The sequence below is a fragment of the Condylura cristata genome, unplaced genomic scaffold, assembly GCF_000260355.1.
Source record: "Condylura cristata isolate star-nosed mole 26May11 unplaced genomic scaffold, ConCri1.0 scaffold00006, whole genome shotgun sequence".
In the NCBI taxonomy this organism is placed as follows: domain Eukaryota; kingdom Metazoa; phylum Chordata; class Mammalia; order Eulipotyphla; family Talpidae; genus Condylura; species Condylura cristata.
This window is the reverse complement of record NW_004567107.1, coordinates 31,302,694-31,323,370: the sequence shown is the minus strand read 5'-3', so window position 1 is coordinate 31,323,370 and position 20,677 is coordinate 31,302,694.

Sequence of the window (20,677 nt, the reverse complement as noted above, 5' to 3'; positions counted from 1 at the left end):
AGAGGATATTCGGATGAATTAGATCCAAATGTAAAAGCAGTAGAACTTGTAGCCATTTTACAACTTAGATAAGAATTTTACTCTGTAAAGAAAAGCTCTATTAATGTTTGCGTTCACTCACTTTTAAAGGTTTTTTAATGTTTAGAGTGTTAAGAAATATTCCTACACATAGTAGGGACACAGCAAATTACTGTTGAAGAAATGGACTATTACACTTACCAACAGCAGATAATCCCATCTCTAAAATTAAAAAGAAAAAGATAGACAATAAAGTGTTTTAACATTCATGGTTTTACTTTATATGTTGAGAAAAGCTTCTTTTAAAATATTCATTTCCTTTCACCACTGCTTCTGTAGCCTTTCTCCCCTTATGAATAATGCTAATACATTATGTAAAAACTACATGTTGTTAAATATACTTTATTAAGACTGTGACTGCTGAGTTCTTGGGGAATTTCTTTTCCCCCAAATGAAAATGTTAGCTAGCGTTGGCTGTTCTGAAATGACAAAGCAGGCAAGAACGGGGTCATGATCCGTTGTTCAGTCTGTTCTCTCCACCCTGGCTCTCCCCCAAATAAATAAATAATTTAATACCAGTCATGGTAACATTGTTTACTGTACATTCTGTTCATGCTGTTTATCCAAAGGAAACTGTCAGCCTTGACTGTCAAGTTGAGGTTGGATTAATTCCCCACAAGTGAATATCAGGAACAGAAAAGAATATGCTCAAAGGGGTTTACTGAAGGGAGGAGGGTGAGGCTGGTGGCAGTGCAGTCTTTAGTAATGAGGGGATTTCATAGAAAGAGCTAGTGAGAAGTCAGCCAGAAGAAAGGGTAAAAGGAGGGCAAAAATAGCAGTTTGGGATTTGGGGGGAAGAAGGAAGGAGCAAAAATCAGAAATCAACTACACTCATTCAAGGAACATTGCATGGCCTTCAGTGGAGATGTGGCAGCAATGAGCAGTGCAATAGAGCCACTCTGGTTCCCAGTGAGTCCATTCAGTAGACGTGTGAAATGAATCAAGACGAATGTGGACGACACTGATCAGGCATCACTCATCAACCTGAGTGGTAGCACTGGGGCAGATTCACTTCACGTCCAGGGTGATGGTGAACCAGGGGTGTGGAGTACCACTGGTCAAACTGGGGTTCAAGAAGTGTAGGCACACAGGGAACCTGCAGACTTCTGGGTGTGATAGTTCTGGAGATACCTGTTGTCTCTGTATTTTACCTCAGAAAAGCTAAGACTGCCCCCAAATTCTCAGGCTCACACAGAGAAAACAATCAAGGCTGTATGCTGCCTGGCAGTGGTTGGTTGGTTCTATAACTGAAGCCAAAGACTGTGACAGGTGGTGCCCCCTGTAGGGGTTTGCTGGTGAGGATAAATAGTACCAGGCAAAATAGAAAGTATTGGTGGGTGGTAGATTATGACAAGAAATGTAAGGGACTATAAAAGGAGCCCAAAGACACAGTGATTGGAAATAGGCATTTGGGATTTTGGCATTTTTGAATCTTCAGAAATTCTGGGGTCGGCCATTTCTGGACCCACCAGGCTGCTGTGGGCCCTGAAGGACATGGAGAGGCTTCCAGTGGCCAGAGAAGAAAAGCTTGGAAGTTTTGCAGGTAGCCCAGTGGCTAAAACTGTTCCCAGCTGTGCTGTTGTTAGGACAAGGCAAAACCCCAGGCTGAGTGCCTCACTGAGCTTTGTGAGTGTGAGTTGTTCATTGGGTTGTTCTGCTGCTGCAACTGCTATTTTAAAAGTGTCAGTTGTCTGGCACTGTGCTGTCATATCTTGGAGCTCCTATGACCATCTCCTGTTGTGTCATCTTTTGTCTTCAAGAGTTAGAACCCAGCCTATAGTCTGGCTACTACATGTTCCAGGCCCTTAATGGCAAGAAGAGCCATCTTGGAAGCAGTGGCCTTTTGTTTGGGGTAGAAGTTCTGGATCTTCAGAACAGCAAGACGCCATCGTGGGACCCTTTGTGTGTAGGACTTTGAAACACTCACCACTACTTTGATTAAGGTAAGCAGTCACTTGTGGCCTCAGTGACTCTTTATTTTTCCTTGTTTGTTAAATAAATCCCATTATTATTGTTCTCTAAGCCTGAGTAGTCTTGCAATTATGCACGCAGGTGAAGAAGTCAGGCAGTGACCAGAGAACTATTTGGACACTGTCCTTAGCCAGTTTAGTGCCTCTTGCTGCCCTGTATCAGTTCCAGAAAGAGGTGAAGATCTATAAAGTTTAGATGGTAGATGATGTAAATAATGGAAGACTCAAATTCATTCATTTACTAAGAATTTATTGAGTGTACACTGCTGCTGAGTACTGGGTCATGTTTTCAGCAGTATAAAAAAAGAAATGGTCATTTTGATATGGAGCTGACAAGGAAAAAGCAATTAAAGATACAGAGTGAGAGTTGGTGCTATGGTAGGGGCATCCCAAACCTGGTGGAGATGCAAGAAGGGTCACCAGTGAAACGTTCAAGAAGTAACACCTAAAATGAGATCCCTAGGTAATGCAAAGCTTAGCAGATAAAAGAGTGTTAAGGAAAAAAGAAATCTCTGCATTTAAGACATGGAGGTTACACTTTGTGTACAAAGGAGAACTAAAAGTTATGTATTGAATAGTCTCACTGGAAAAGAATAGACAGTTCTGTGGCAGGAGAGAATCCAAGGGTCAGATAATGATGAGCTTTGCAAGGAAGGTGGGAAAGATGGTTAATGTATGTGTTTCAGCCCACCCTTGTGCTGTCAAATTTAAGGTACCCAGGGTAGAAATTTGACCCTGGTTGTACTGAGAGATTGAATTTTAGGGTGGAAAAGAGTGAATTTAAATCCTGGTTCTGCTATGTACCAGGTGAAGGTAGGTGATTCCTCAAACTCTCAGCTTTCCCTTCTGTGAAATAGGAATTCTTTGCACTGCTGTTTTTAGAAAACATATGGAAAAGGAAACTGTCTGCTTGGGAAAGGTGCATTCAATGAGAGGAAATGATGACTCATCCAGATTTCTTGCAGTCTCTTAAATACCTCTCAGCACTATTTGAATCTTTGGTGTTCACAGTGAGAAAGGAGAATGGATACAGTAGATTTAGAAAACAGATTGAAAGCCCCCCGCTAATGCACAGCAAACAATGTGAAAAGAGGCCAGAGTAATGCTGTTTCCTGTGTGTAAAACAGGGGCAGTAACACTTGATTCCTCTCTTCCAGTCATGCTGTAAAGTTTAATTAGATGTTATCTATAAAGTACTATGAACTTCTCAGGGCAAGGCAGCATATAAATACAAGTTACAGAGCTCTTATTATTCATCTTCTCAGATTTATCTACAAACCAGTCCCCTGTAACTCAGAACTTGGGCACTTTTCCCCAAAAATACCGCTGGAGTTTCTTATAGGAAGAAGCAGGCTTTGTTCTTTTTTGCCATTACTGGGTGTCTGGTGCTTTGAATTTCACTAGCCCCGCTCAGGTCCCTCTTTTATCACATCCTCTGATGGATTTCACTCATTCTGCTTATGCACATTGGTCACAGGATGTTTCAGACCAAGGAGACAGCTTGATCTTCCTTAGTACACTCTTGAACTTTCAACTTCAAGATTTAATGGGCACCAGTGGGATTCTAATCAAGGCAAGACAGATTACTGATTATTTGGCCCTATCTTGTATGCAAAACTCTCTAAATCTTTTAGACCCCTTTTGTCTTAAAAGTCACGATTAAGTCATTAGGCTTGAGATAGTGCCCTTCTAATTTGAAGACAAATTTCTAATTTGTTTGGGTCACTTGTGACTTAGTGCCTTGAGCCTGTCATTTATGCCCAGTTTCATTTTTCATATATTACTAAGTAAAACAGATTTCATCTTGCTTCCTTTCTGAGAGGGAATTCTACATACCAAACAAAAGTGATGCAGCTTGATAGGACAGTTAAAACCTCTGAATAGGTTATAGCTCCTTCCAATGCAAATGAAATTCATTGTTTACATGGTAACTGCAAAACAGGAATGAACATTATTAATACTTAATGGGGAATTTTGAATTTTAATGAAAACCAACAGTGGAGTTTTTCAAGGTTGGACTCAACTATTAATCTCTCTGGATTTTCAGTGTTTACAATAAATATGGCCATATGTCACAAACCACAACTGTATCGGCTAAATAGACATAACACTTTACCAGGAGTGGAAGGGATCAAACCATGTCAATGTATCCTAGCAGGTTCCAACAAATTGCTAAGATTCTATGTGGATGTTATCACTGCTAAAATTTAGTTGTGGTACAATAAATATGGTCCAACTCTGGAGATTAGGCTGAATAAATGGGTTTAGGATTGGGCTCACAAGAGCCTACAGCTGTATCCATAATTTTTTTTTAGAAGCAAGAAGACCCAAATAAGACAATAAGGCAAGTTGATTAGATTTGATAAGTGGCAAGTGCATGTTTATTCATTGTGTTATTTCTATTCTTGTCTATAAGATTGAAATAAAATATGATTTTGCAATAATAACACCATTTATAATACTTACAATTTTGATAAAGAATAGAATCATACAAGTAAGTTGGTCATCACTTTAATGAAGCTTCAGGACTCTAAACAAAGGCCTGGCTAACTTGATTTGTTGATAATATGTTATGGATGACATTGGGCATGGAAAAGGAAACTTTAACATGGCTTTGAGAATGCCATTCATGAGCTATCTTTCTAGTGCTTTACAAATAAAAGCAGAAAGTTATAGTTGTTTCTGATGCTCTTCATCTTGTGAACCCAAAAATCTAACCTACTGAGATATTTCTTTTGAGAGAACGTAATCATTTTAATGAAATGAGCATAAACATAGTTTTTAAAACTTTTTAATATAGAAAAAAGGAAATCACTGATAATTACACCCTGAGAAATAGAAACACACCTTTTCAGTCACAAGTTGAAATGAAAAGACACATAAATATTCAAGTAAAAAATAAAAATTTCATAAAAATTAACATTAGGAGATCTGGCAAAATGGCAGCAGAGTGAAGACGCAGAAATCACTATGTCCAAGAACACACAGAAATATGAGTAAAAACAGACTGTAGACTTACATACTATGAGTTTCAACCCAGATGAGAACACCCTGGACTCACTAGAAGGAAGATAACTGCGGGAGAATTGGCGATTGGGGCGCTCTGATAGGGGAACCCCAATCCAGGGGCTCCCAGGAGCCCAGGTGCTAGGAAGTGCCTCAGACAGAGGCTTGCTGCCCTTTGGCCCCACCCTGGAGATAAGAAGAGACAACTCAGCTCAGCACATCCAAGCATAGAAGGAACCCGGGACATCTGAAGGCTACAAAGATCAACAGGCACCTTCTAGAGACAAGAACTCAATGTGTTAACGGAAGAAGCTGAACACTGCAAGAGACACCTGACTGTCAGTGGCTGAGACAACAGACACAATTCCACACAGTGGAGGCTTGAGAAACAGGAGATATTGAAACAAAACTAGGCTCAGAATACCCTTCACAACTAAGATGCCTGGAAGTCCCTCTGCCATCCCAGAAAGAACATCCAGAAAATATGCCGGTTGATAATAGCAACACCATGTCCAATGAATAGAAAGTATTAGAAAATAAACGAAGACAAACAAATAATCAAGCTAGTCAATAGGGGAAAATTCACCGCAAAAAGATCAGTCACCAGAAGGACCAAAGAAATAGAACTGCTCAGCCTACAGATAGAGAATTCAGAATCATCATGGTAAACAAACAAAAAGCTGAGAAGGGAAAAATTTATATGAGGCAAGCCATCAGGAATTGAAGGATGCAAACAAGAAAATGAATGAAAGAAATGAAAAAGAAAAAAAAATGATATGAGACAAGCAATCAATGAATTGAAGGGAAAAAAAGACATTAAAAAAGGAAACAGAAGAAATAAAAGCAATGAAAAGACCACTAGAGGAGATAAAGAATGTTGGGAAAAGCAACTAGAGGAGATAAAGAATGCTGGGGAAAGCAATGAAAACAGAATAGATGAAATGGAAGAAAGAATCAGCACCCTTGAAGACACAGAAATAAAGAAAATTAAAACAGAAAAAGAAAGAAGTTAAAATGAAAAGGAATGAAGAAACACTTCAAGAGCTACCTGACACCATTAGGAAAGGAAATATCAGAGTTATGGTTATCCCAGAAGGTAAAGAGAAAGTCCAGGGAATTGAGAAGATATTCTCAGATCACAGAAGAGAACTTCCCTAATATGAAGAAGGAGACAAAAGTAAACATCCAAGAAGTAAGAACACCAAACTACCATGATGACAGGAGAAATACAGCAAGACACATCATAGTAAAACTACCAAGAATACAAGACAACTAAAAGATAATGAGAATAACAAGAGGGAAGAAACAAATAACCTATAAAGGGAAACCAATCAGGCTGACAACAGACTTTCCGAAGGGAAGCCAATCAGGCTGACAATAGACTTTCCAAAGAAACACTATGGACAAGAAGAGAGGGACATACTCAGCAAACTCCAAAGCATTAAATGCCAACCAAGAATACTCTAACCTGTGATGTTCTCCTTCCTCTATGAAGAAAGAATGAGGACATTTTCAGAGAAACAGAAACTCCACAATTTTGTCATGACTAAATCCTCACTCCAAAAAATACTACAAGAAGTCCTCAAACCAAATCCAACAGAAGAATGAACAAGAACATTTCAAAACAAGGAATAAAAATGCAGAAGGACCCCCCCCAAAAGGCAAATGGTGGTGCCAGTATATCAATATTATCTCTAAATATAAATGGCTTAAACTCTTAAACTCATCAGTTAAAAGACACAGAGTTGCAGGATGGATTAAAAAACAGAACCCAATGTTCTGCTGCCATAGGAAACACATCTAACTACAAAAGATAAAAACAGATTGAAAATAAAAGGAAGGAAAACAATCCTACAAGCAAATGGACCAAAAAAAAAAAAAAAAGGCAGGAACAGCTATACTTACATCAGATAAAATAGACTTCAAACTAAAAAAGGTTAAAAGAGACGCAGAAGGCCACTACATTATGATTAAGGGGACAACACAACAAGAAGACATAACAATCATCAAAATATATACACCAAATGAAGGCGCACCAAAATATATTAGGAAATTACTGTTATCTATGAAAACATGTATCAGAGAAAATACATACATAGTAGGAGACTTCAACATGCCACTCTCCACAATGGACAGATCAACAAGACAAAAAATAAGCAAAGACACTAAAACTCTGAACAAGGACCTGGGCAACATGGGTCTAACAGACATCTATAGAACACTGCATTTCTGTCCCTGGTACTGCTGGGAGTTGTAGTTTTCAATCACATACAGACCAGTAGATTTGAATAGAAAACCCAGATATAAACACACAGGTTTATGGACAGCTAATCTTTGACAAAGGAGCAAAGAAGATACAATAGAACAAAGAAAGGTTGTTCAGCAAATGGTGCTGGGAAAACTGGGATGCTACATGCAAAAAAATGAAACTAGATCACTACCTCACACCATACACAAAAATCAACTTGAAGTGGATTAAAGACCTAGACATAAGAACAGAAACCATAAAATACCTGGAAGCAAAGATGGGCCAAACACTACACTACATACACTTCAGTGACATCTTTAAGATACAGCGCCCAATGCAATGATAGTGAAGGCAAGGATAAATAGATGGGACTACATCAAGTTAAAAAGCTTCTGTACAGCAAAAGAGACATTACAGCATCCCACTAATTGCGAAAAGATTTTCTCACACAAAGCTAGCGATAAAGGTTTGATCACAAAGATACACAAAAAACTGATGAAACTCAGCAAAGTAAATAACCCCATCAAGAAATGGACAGATGAGCTACAAAGACATTTCTCCAAGGAGGAAATACAGATGGCCAACAAGCATATGAAAAAATGTTCAACATCACTTGTGATAAGGGAGATGCAAATTAAAACAATGAGATACCACCCCACTCCAGTGAGAATGGTACATCTTCAAACAACTAGCAACAACAAATGTTGGTAAGAATGTGGAGAAAAAGGAACTCTCCTGCACTGCTGGTGGGAATACAAACTAGTACAACCACTATGGAAAACTGGCCGGAGGTTCCTCATATTGCTAAACATGGAGCTTCTCTATGACCCAGCAATCCCACTCCTAGGTATCTACCCAAAAGACACAAAAACACTCATTCAAAAAGATACTTGCACCCCCATGTTTATTGCTACATTATTTACAATTGGAAAGACATGGAAACAGCCCAAATGTCCAAAAGTGGATGATTGGATTAAAAAGATGTGGGACATATACATAATGGAATATTACTCAGCAACGAAAAAAAATAAACACATGCCTTTTGCAGCAGCATGGATGGAGCTGGAGGGGGATCATGCTTAATGAAGTAAGCCAGAAAAAAAAGGAAAAATACCAGATGGTTTCACTCATAGCAGGAGTATAATGGACCAGGTGAGAAAATAATAATAATAATGAACAGCTGTATAGCAGAGACATTTTATGAGGATGGAGTGGGGAATGGGATCAAAAACAGTGTGGGAAGGAAAATGTACTGGAATATGGTGATGGCACATGGGTGATTTGGTGATGGGAAGCCCAAGGGGATAACTGAGATGGAAAATTGCATTAAATAATGTAAAATTAAACTATTATATATTTTTAATTAACATTAAACTGTATATTTATATATACTTTTACATGTGGCCTTACATGTTTTCTATCACCATTTTTTTAAGAGAGTTTCCTTTCTCCATTGTATGTTCTTGGTTCCTTCAAAAATCAACGGTTCATATATATGTATCATGTTTTATTTCTGGGCTTACAATTCCATTCCATTGTTCCCTGTGCCTGATTTTTTTTTTCCAAATCCATACTATTTGGATTACCATTGCTTGATAATGTAACTTGAAGTTTCTGGCATCTTTTTGTTTTTAGTTTGTGCCTGATCTGCTTTTTGTTCCTTCTAATTTATTACATTTTCATGGTTACAGATAGGCATTCACTCAGTTTGTTTTCTTGATTCTGCAAACTCCCTTTTTACCCCATCATGATAATTTTTTTCACATTACCTTTTGTTTAGTGAATTCACATTATAAATTTATTTCTTTTGTAAAACATCCATGGAGATTTTTATTCCATTTCCTGCATTATACTTTCTCCCAATTTGTACTTTTATTTGGATCTTGTATGATATATTTCTTCCTTTTTTAATGAAATGCCATTATTTTATATCTTTATTAATTTTTTCACAGTACAGGATTTTTCCCCTCAGGTGTTACTTCTCCCTTTAATCATTTTTAGCAAGTATGAGATATTCTAAGTCATCCATTTAGTTAGGAATCACTTGAAAAATTGGGGAAAAGTGGTCAAGTTCAGTGACAATTTGCCTCAAGTGGATTTTGTGTCTTAGTGAATGGAATTATGTGCTATATGTACTCAATAGGGTCTCATATTTTAACTGCTCTAACTTAAAGTCGTTTAAAAGAAGAAATGAGTTATACAAGCATCTTTTCCACAAATGCAATCAAGCTACTAGGGATGTATCATATCATCAGCACCCACTTCCACCCAACACCAACCAAAAATATGCTAACAAGAGTTTCTCACATATTTCCACATTTGTTTTCATAGCACATTTAGTCATGTATTATTGTGTTACTCAAAAATTTTGAAACTCAATAAAAACAATTATAAAATAGAGATTATACCTTCCTCTCAATTTTTGGTGGAAATTTTCTTGAGAAGACTTCAACTGGGATGCACTTGGCCTTCTAATGAGGCATTCAGCTTTCACAATTGGATTATTATCTTTAAATAGTACTTTTCTCTAAGAAGTTAGTTTTTTTTTTAATTCTGGATAGCTTATTTTAACAAAATAAAGCACATTCCCCACATTCTTTTCATCATAATCTAGTGTATTTAGCTATATATATATATCTAGTGTATTTGAATATATATATTCATTGTGGAGGAACCAAATTTCTGTGACCACAATGGGAAATTTGTTCCTAAACCAAAAGTTAACTGAGCCTTTTGAGAAATGACAAACATTAGCTCTTAACTTAATTCACTGATCTATGTTTTGACTTTTAAGAATAAAAGTTTGACACTAAGAATCTCTTTTTTAAGCCCTACAAACAATAAAATGTTCTGTAATAAAGTAGATCTTAATACATTGCATTTTTAAATAGGAAATGACTCTGATTGTCATTTTTTAATTACAAACCCTTTGTAAAGCCTGCTTCTTAATAGAAAGTATTTGTATTGAAGGGTGCCCATAAGGCCTACCACTTAATAATGGAATCAAGACAGAGAAACTGAGATAAGTATGGAGGGAGCTGGAACTCAATGACAAGTACCAAAGTCAAAGGCCAGCAATGAACCTATTGCCTGAATTTTCCATAAATGAGGAAAGAGAATAACATTAGCAGAACACAAAGCTGTTCACTAGACAATGAGAGACAGGTGGAGACAGAGTGGGGGGTTGCAGAACATAGCAGAAAGTCAAATAGAATTCCGTCAGAAGTGTGGGCTTTGTATTCATCTGCGTATTTTGTTTCAGTATCTATTTGAGTTGCAGTCTCACCAAATACTTCTGAAGAGTTTACTGTGTGTTATATAGTTGTTGCTTAAGGGAGACGACATAGATAAGTCTAAGATATTTAAAGATAAGGAGAAATATGTAGTTTTTTTCTCCTCTTCTTTCTCATACACAAAGCTTATAATATGTTATCTATACACTATACAAAGTATAACCATCTCATGTTCCCTTTTGTGCATTACTTCGTTTTGAAGAAGCATCAGTCCAGCATCCAAAGTAATTGAAAACAATATATATTTTTGAAGGATTGATTTATTTATGCTTACAGAACTGGGGTACAGGCCAGAGGTGTGGTGGGTCAGAGGATTCACCAGAGACAGAGTAGGGTGCAGAATAGGGAGATGTACTGAAAACAAACTGCAGCAGGCAGGTCAGTAGCAGTCTGCCCTACCATGTGGGTCAGCTCCCTGGCGGGGGATTGAACTCCTGCTGCAGTGGCTGCAGATAACTTCCTGGTGCTGAGACTTAATCCTTTGCACCACCAGGGAGGCCCAAATAATGTAAATTTTTATTGCATTCATTCATTAAAAAAAAAGTACCTAGGAGGAATACATCCAGAAAACCACTGGAATTACTCTTTTGACAGTCCTGTCAACTGATTCCACACGTAGCAACTCTCCAAGTCTCTGCTCCTCAAACAATTCAAGTCCCCTAAGCTCCCTCAGCCTAGCTGTTATTGCTTATCTTTCTCCTTCCTGATATGTTTCAGATGTAACCTCTTTTAATATGTGGCTCATTTCAATGTCTCTGACTGCTTTCATGTTCCTTATTCCCCTTTACCAACATTGTGCTGCAGCAAAAGAATGAAAGCCCCCCCCCAAAAAAAAATCCTTCATTTATTTTCCAGCTGGGTTTGTTGAGGGTGGGCCGAGTTTGAAGACACCTGTAACTTGTTTCTTTTCTCCTGTTTCACCTACCAGTAATATATATGGCCTTTCCTTTTAAAGTAGTAGTTTAAGAAACAAAGATGAAAAGGAAAACTACGGCTTTGCTTTTCACTTAGAGAATGCAGATAAGTTTTCATTTGAAAGGCAGCGACATCCCAAATCCTTCACCATGTACACAGACCAAGAAGACTTTAAATTCAATTTTACAAACTCAATTTGAAAAAAGTCAAATCAAGTTCAGAAATAAGCCAGGATTATGCTTCATAGCAGCTCAGAACATATCTGAATGTTGACATTTCTTTTAGGAATTTGTTTTTTAACATTAGTGATTTTATATTCTATAGTTTTTTAACATTGATGATTTTATATTATATAATAAATAATTGTACTGGATTTACAATTATCAACTTATTTATTTCAGTATTACCTGTGCCTAAAATATGGCTGTTTAGGCCACAGACTCCTAACATGGTCTGACTGCTAGTAGAACATTATAATTGCAGGTAAAGGAAAAAGAACTGTAGCCCTTTGAGTGATAGATAATTATCTCAAAATTAGATAAATCATGTAAAGAGTATGGTAAAAATATTTGAATATTAATGAACTTTCACAGGAACCATTTATTTTGTATTTCTACCAATGACCTGTCTCTTCTGTATTGCAATCACCACAATGCTTTTCTTTAAGTTATGTTGTTTCACCAGTGCCCATAAAACTTCACAAGGTATTGATGTCTACAGAAGATGGGTAGAATGGAAGCAGGGATCATTATAAATGTGTTAGTTTGCCTTCTCCTAATACTTAGTAATAATGGTATATTCAGTATCTCAACAACTGTTGATACTTGATATTTGATTTTTTCTTCTTCTTTTTTTTAAAAGATTTATTTATTTATGCATACAGAACTGGGGTACAGGCCAGAGGTGCAGGGGTAGTGAGAGGATTCACCAGAGACAGAGTGGGGAGCAGAACAGGCAGATCAACGGAATACACTGCTGAGGGGAGCAGCAGGCAGGTCAGGAGAGGTCTGCCACACCATGTGGTTACCTCCGGGGCAGGCGGGAATTGAACTCATGCGGAAGTGGTTTCAGCTTCTTAGTGCAGTGCTTTAACCCACTGCGCCACCAGGGAGAGCCCGGTGTCAATTCTTTGACTATTAAAAGAGGGCTCAGTTTTTATCACACAGCATCTTCACAGGGTTACTTGAAAGTCACAAAATGGCAGCTGGGAATTCTCAAAGAGAGTGAGGATGGGAGAGGGCAAGAGGATGCACTGTTTTTTTACAACCAATCTCAAAATTCCCACTCCATCTGTCTACCATATGCTATTTTTTAGAAACAAATCACTAACTGTAGCTCCCAAACAAGTGGGTAAGAATCAGGCTTCACATTAAACCCAGGAAGAGTCAAAAGCTTTGTGGATTTACTTTTAAGCCACCAAGCCTACAAAGAAGTGATAGTGATAGTCTTCTTAGTCTCAAGTAATTCCTGATCTGATTCTGTAGCTGATACACACAGTCTACAATTTTAACAAAGATAGAGTTATAATAAAGACTCTATGAAAATGTGGGAATTGTAAGAATCATGTACATGATAAAGGTGTCATAAGACAGTGTGGAACAAAAGAAAGATTATTATAAAATTGTAACTTAAATATATTGTATGTATTATGTGGACAATGTATTAAGCTTTTACTTCCTTAACACCTTTTGGAGTGACTTTTAAAAGGGAGAACTAGAGCATTTAGTCACCATTTTTCTCAAAGCACCATTGTATAGCTTGTATTTCTCTGCAATAAGCATGAAGAAACTGTACACTTCCCTTTTTATATAGTGCTTTTCACAGCAACATCAATTGACCTACATTTGGCAGTCTTGGTAATGACCATGTTCCTGAGATTGCAAATTTAGTACAGGGGAAAGTGGGGTGGAGAAACGTAAAAGGTAAAAAAGGCATTTTATACTGCTTAAGAGTGCCAGAAGCACAGGGTAATACAGAAAAGGAAAGAGAGGAACACCTAAGAAGGTCTAGGGACATTGTTCTGTGGCAGCAAGAGAACATAAATCATCAGAGGAAAAGAGAACCGTTTTCCCCGCTGTAGGGAGTGCTGACAAAAGAGAGGTTGGGGAAAGTGAGACAAGGAAGATAAAATGCATATTTGGACACTAAATTAAGTACTTAAATGAAGAAAATAGACTTTCAATTTCAAACACTTCTCACAATAAGAAAGAAGACCTTAATTCTCTCCTGGTTCTGATCTGGTTTCACAAAAAAGGTAGCATTTTGAGAGCTAAGACTCTCAAAATCTGCTACAATATAAAGACAGACACTCAACTTTGCCCCGAAATGACTGTGGCTGTTTAAAAAAAAAAAAAAAACAACTGTGAGGGAAAGGAACTTGTAAAGTTCATCCTTTGGCAGCAGTTGTGTTTGGAAGAACTACTTCTAAGTTTTCAGGCTTACTGAGTTTGAGTTTTATACAGAGGCTGCAGTGCTGTTATGTTCTTTCAGAACTTTAATGCTATAGTTTTGGGGCTTCAAAAATCTTTTCAGAGTTCTATAATACGAAAGCAGATTCTGTGTGTGTATGTATTAATTTGCTTAAGAAGAAAAGAATCAATACAACTACTGTTTTCCTTGCAACCTAAGGTGCGCTATATTCATCATAAGATGCACCATTATTTTATGTAATATCAATGCGGACAATTAAATTTTAATGCAATCCTTTCTTCTGACTTAAAAAGAAGAGTTGCATCATCTAGACTTGTTTAGACAGAAATGTCACCATATCATCCCAGGTGCCTTCATGAGGTTTAATGACTCAGAATTTTTTAAGTGCTTACTATCTCCAGTATTTTCTTCCAAGTCGCTTATATCCACTTTAGAAGGTTTGATATCAACACATTTTTACTCAATTGAATCATATGATACTGAAAGTTAAGCAGCTTCTGTTCAAAGTCAGCAAGAAAATTTAATAATTTAATGTGTGATGGTTTAAAAATAGCCCTTCACAATGCATGTACTCATCACACATGTTCCTCATTACAGTGAAATTTCTTTTCTCTATTCCAAGGGATTTGGCAACTTCTCCTGTCTTTAGTTGCACTGTTTCATGTATGGGAGACAACCTTCTATTGTAGCCTAGTAACTGTTCGGAGATATCAACTTGAAGATATCTTCCCTGCTTAGATCAATAAAGCACAAAGGTGTTTCTCTTGGTAGATATTATGAATTTTAAGTCTTTCTTCAAACAACAAATAATTCCCTCCTCTTCATTTTCACATCATTCTGAATATACAATAATGCAGAATGTAATCTCAGGTCATGTTAAATTTTTTTTTTTAAAGATTTATTTTATTTGTGCGTACAGAACTGGGGTACAGGCCAGAGGCTCAGGGGCGGTGAGAGGCTTCACCAGAGACAGAGCGGGGAACAGAACAGGCAGATCTACGAAGTACACTGCTGAGGGGAGCAGCGGGCGGGTCAGGAGAGGTCTGCCACACCATGTGGTCACCTCCGGGGCAGGCGGGAATCGAACTCATTCGGAAGCGGCTTTAGATTCTCAGTGCTGTGCTTTGGCCCGCTGCGCCACCAGGGAGGGCCCCATGTTAAATTTTTTAAAATGCAACATAATGTAATACCAGCAATGCACAAAATGTTAACTGAAGTGAGAGCTGTATGAATAGATATTATTAAGTTAGTGCACTTTTAACTATTTCATAAATACTCTTGCTAACATTAATTGCAGGACAGATTTCAATTTCCCAGGTGAGATTCTAAATAAGTACCAGTTATAAATAATGAACTAAACATTTGCATGAAAAAAAATGTGAAATTTGTCATGTTGGTTAATACTGTAGTGCTCTTTATTTTGGGAGCCGTATTCCTGAAGATGAAGAGGAAAAAGTCACTCTATTTGCTTTAGCAATTGAATTATATTACAACATTATGTTTATTAAGAAGTAATAGTAGTAGATAAAGATAATTGATAAAACAGCATTAAAAAGTATTTGGTACATGTATAAATAACCTGCATGAGAAAGATGAATCACAAAAGGAAAGCAGTAGATAAATTGAGTAGAAAAAGATAGATTTTCTAGCTAAGTCTTGAAAAATCATGTGTTTCACAAAAATTAAATAAAATATTTATTTGACACATCCTCCAAAGTAAATTTCTGATAAAGATTTTGTGAAAAGGAGAAAATGAAAAAATAGTTACATATTCTGGATGTCAGAAGGCTCTCTAACCACATGAGTGAAAGAAGAAATAGATTTGGGAACAGAAAAATTAACTTCTATACATAAAAGAAGGTTATAGATAGTAAGACAAGCAACAACTGAACAAAAAGTTTTACAACTTAAAAATAATAGAATCGGTTGGCAACATTAATATATAAAGAGCTAACATACTCAAAAAGGAGTAAATATTCCATAGAGAAATCAGCCAAAGAAATTAACAGCAAATTCATAAAAGAAGCTTAAAAAAAGTGTAAATTCAAATTTTTATCCTGAAAATTTCTTGTTGTCTGTTAAGATTAAATAGCTATTATAGAGATGCTTATAAAGTGGTCATTCTCGTACTCTGTGATCATGCAATTTATCTTTTCTCAAGGGAATCTTGGAGACTCTCAAATATATGTGCATTTATATTTTGGCAGAATTAGCTTATTATTCCTATAAATTCTTTCACAAATTCATTCTGAAGGAAAATGTGCAAAACTATCATTATTTATGCTATTTTAAAAAGTCAATCAACCTATTTATGGAAAACTGGGTAACAGTTTAATTTATCTTTGTAAAAATCTCTGGTGGAATAATGTGTAATCATCAAAACTTACTCATTTAGAAAGGAAATTTTCTTCAAGAAATGTCAAGAAAACTGGACAGCACACACAAAAGAATGAAACTAGCTTGTTCTCCTATACCATTACTAAAATTAATACAAAATGCCTTAAAGACTTGAATTTTAGGCCTAAAACATAAAACACATAAAAGGTAGATGAAAAGCTCTTTGACATTGACCTTAGTGATGTTTTGTGATTCCTCTTCAACAGCAAGAAGAACAAAGGTAATATAATCAAATGAACTATATCCAACTGAAAAGCTTCTGCACTGTGGGGAAAAAAATAGTTTTTTTTCATGTATGTATATATATAGTGACACACAGTGGAATACTACTAAGCAATAAAGAGTAACAAGGAATGATATCTTGATACTTGTAACAAGGATGGGCTTTGAGGAGGTCAGGCTAAGTGAAATAGGTCAGAAGGAGAAGCACAAATACTATATGATTTCACTTATTTGTGTAATTTACAGAGAAAATATGAACAAATAAAATGAATTCTTAGACTCTAACAACAAAATTGATGGCTACCAGATTTTAGAGGTAGCTAGCTGTACGGTGGAGGATGGTGACTAAACATTTGGTGGTAGACATGATTTGATATATACAGGTACTGAAGTGACTGTACACTGAACCCTACATAGTGTCATAAATTAATGTTGCCTCAATAAAAATAAAACCCTTGTTCTTCTGTAAATTTTACAGTGGCACAGACAATATCTATAATGTGTAATGGTAAAGTCAGGATTCAAACACATATTCTAAATATAATGTTTTTAAATGTTCAAAGTAATTACACTGTATGGAAGTAAATTTGATTCATTTCTTTTGTTTTTCTATGTCTCCTCTGAGTTCTTCAATAAGTATGTACTATTTTTATAGCCAGGAAGTAGGAAAGAAGGCGAGCACTTTGCTCAGCATAATAAAAAGGCACAAGCAATGTACCTTTTTCTTATCAGACAAAGCAAGTGCTAGAAGATATATAACAGAGGCATTATAGTAATTATGAATTATAATTGTTTCCTGTGCTGAAAGGATATAAATATTATCGCTCTATAGATTGTGACGAGTAAAAAGACAATAATTTCAATTTAAATATGTTTTGTATGATTTTATATTATAACTATTATGTACTATTGTACTTTAATGACATTTATAAGGCCTTGAAATGACAATTAGCAGCCTATCATATGCTAATCAAAGACTTTCTTTATTGAAAATCTTAAAAAGCTCCTAAATAGAAACAGAGAAAAAGCATTGTTCATCAGAAGAGTTTAGATATTTATTTCTGCTTCATACAGGCAATTTGATACATAATTGGAATGCATGTTTAAAATAAATCAAATTCTCCTAAGCAGCAAAATTGGAAAAATGCCAGTAGGTACAGACCAGGAAAGATTCTAATCAAATAGAAGCAAGTTTTCCTTGAGACATATTAGAGAATACATGTGTCGACTTTTTGTCTTTCCATCCCATTCCTCCCCACTAGTCCAACTCTGATTACCTTCTGGATGAAGGCAAGATTCAGCCTACATATTCATTAAACTGAGAGATAATCTGAACACCCTGCCACCTCCGCCAGCGAGCTGTGAGACGAAATTTCTTTCCCCTTTTACCAGATCCCTGACTCAGAGAGAATTCTCCCAGGAGACTGAAGGTCCAGTGCTTCAGGTGGTGTTTTGCTCTTTTATCTGACTTTGAAAAGCAATATTTTTTTCTAAGGGGCTGAAGAGTTGGATGAATATCTTACTTTGATGGATTTGTCGATAGTCACACACCTGTTACACAAGTAATGCAGTTACCCACTGAATTTCTAAATGACAAGTGGCAGGATTTAAAAAGAAATCACTTTTAGCAAATATGAAACATTAAAACTATTTCATAATAGAAGAATATTGAGTGACTTTGTCTCTTACTGCAAGGTTTAACACACTTATTTTTCAAAGACACGCAATTTTGAAGTGACGTCAGTCTGATTTAATGTGTTTAAATAAAAAGATTTGCCAAAGCATTTCATTTGAAACCGTTATCCTAGCGGCAGTAATAATAGCATCAATTACAGAAATGTTACTGACAACAAAAACATCCAATTCACCAACAAAGGTCAGCAGTAAATCTCTTTAAAATATGTACAGCTCAAAAAAGTAATGGTTTTGCAACTGTGATCAAAGCAGATGTTCATAAAATTCAGCATTTAAACATGAAAACACTGCAAAATAAATGAAGATGAGATTGATTTAACACGTGAATTCCAAAGTTGGATGGGGGAGAAAATGATCACCAACCCATACAACTCCACATGAGAGTATGTTGGGCAATCAGACCAGAAGACTCCATGGAGCGAGGCAGCAAACTGGAACCCCAGAAGTGTTTGTGGAAGGAGTGGCTTGGAAATGGCACACATGTTTACTTAATCCAGTTTTTGTACAGCAAATTAAAGGATGGTCTCAGATAATCTCAATATATATTAACACAGAATGATAGGGACAGTTGGTCAGTTTCCTTTCTTCACCATCTGGAGAAAAGGGAGTTTCATCTCAAGTAGATTAATTTTAGTTTGACCTAACCCCAAGGGGCGGGGAGCGGGGTGGGGGGGAAGACACCAGAAACATCAACTGTTATTTTCAAACACCAAATTAGGCACAGAGGTAGCCATGGAACCAAAGGAGTTCTTTAGAACAAACACCTAGGGAATGTTTAAGAATGCCTTTCCCAAGCAGGTGCAAGCAATTATGCAAGCCTCATAAACATGTGCCTGTAGCCAGCTCTCTCTGTTTGCATTTTGTTTCTACAAATAAAGGGATGGTGCAGAAGGGTCAGTTCTGGGGCAGAGAGGCCACACGCTACTTTACATATCCATACACAAAGCATGACCCTGAACCCGGAGGCATTTCCCATTATGCTCCAGGGTGTGAAGTAAATCTTGAAGGACTTCTTAAGTGGGTTCTCACCACTGGGTAAGCAGCAGGCAGAATTTGGGTGGCCTTGCTATGTCTCCTGCTGTTGTCTGCAATTTTTCTTACAGACATTGATGAAGGCCATGAGGCAGTGGCTTTAAATCTTCATAAAATAAAGACAACTGTGACTGAGGTTTGGTTTGGCATTCTCACATAACAGGAATACAGCCAGAAGTGTTTTGTACAAACTTTCTGTCCTCACAAAGGGGACAAAGAAGTTAGTACCGGGTCAGGCAAAAGCACTTGGCCCCAAAGACCAGTTTCTGAAAATTCTGCTTTTCAATGAAAAACTGATTTACACTGAACTAATCCTTTCAGTGCCTGCTATTGGACTTCCTTCCCCAAAAGACTATAAAATTAACTCCTGCCAAAGTGGTTTAATTTGGGGTCTTTATGATTTTTGACAGAACTAAAGTTACAGCTCAGCTTGAAGACCAAATTGACCTTCAAACAATGAGATGCTCCTCTTTAAACAAAACCAGATCTAAGCCATCCAAAAATTAAATCCATGTTTAACTGCTTTTGTGTTTTATTGAGTGATTTCTTCTTGCATATTTTGATCCTACAGATCATCTGTTGACCTCATTAAAACTAAACAAAACTAAACTGGTAATTGTTCTCTCTAATAATATATAACTAGCTCACGCCAGTTAACAAGCACATATTGATATAGTACGATGAGAGAGCGCGGTGATATTATAGGAGCTTTATAGTAGTTAAACTTAGAGGATCACCAAACTAAAACCATCCAGGTTGACATGATAATCATGATTATCCATTATGCTTGATATTTACTATGACAAAAAAGAAACTAGAACTGAGATTTTAAAATGGGGTAGATAGGAAGAATTAAAAGATGGAATTAGGAACTCTATGAAAATGAAAGAATTGGAAGGTAGGTGCTAAATTGGGTGTGATCATCTGTAAGTAATAATTCTTGGTCTTTCATTTGTACAATCCAGGAAGCTGAAATAGAAAATATATGAGATACAAGTTTTAACATTCTTGACAAAGAGCCAAAAGTTATTAACCTGTAAGTTTACACTTATTGTGGTCAACTTTAACCTTCTGTGTCGGGGTGTGGGTGTGTGTGTTTAATCTTGAATTCAGAGGGAAGATACTGTCATCCTTTACACTTAAGCCATAGTGTACAATCAATTCTACAAGAAAAGAAAGAAACAAAATAGTTCCATTAAAATAACTAAGGTTTGGTAAAGCTACTCTCTCTCATAGGAAAGAGAGAACTGCAATAAAAAGATATTCCAGATTTCATGCTATCCTAATTCCCTTTTCACCACTTCTCTATTACCCAGGAAAACTGAAGTTTAAATGATAATTAAATTCCTCAAAGATGTTTCATGGTTTACATAGTGTTTGTACTGCTCTTA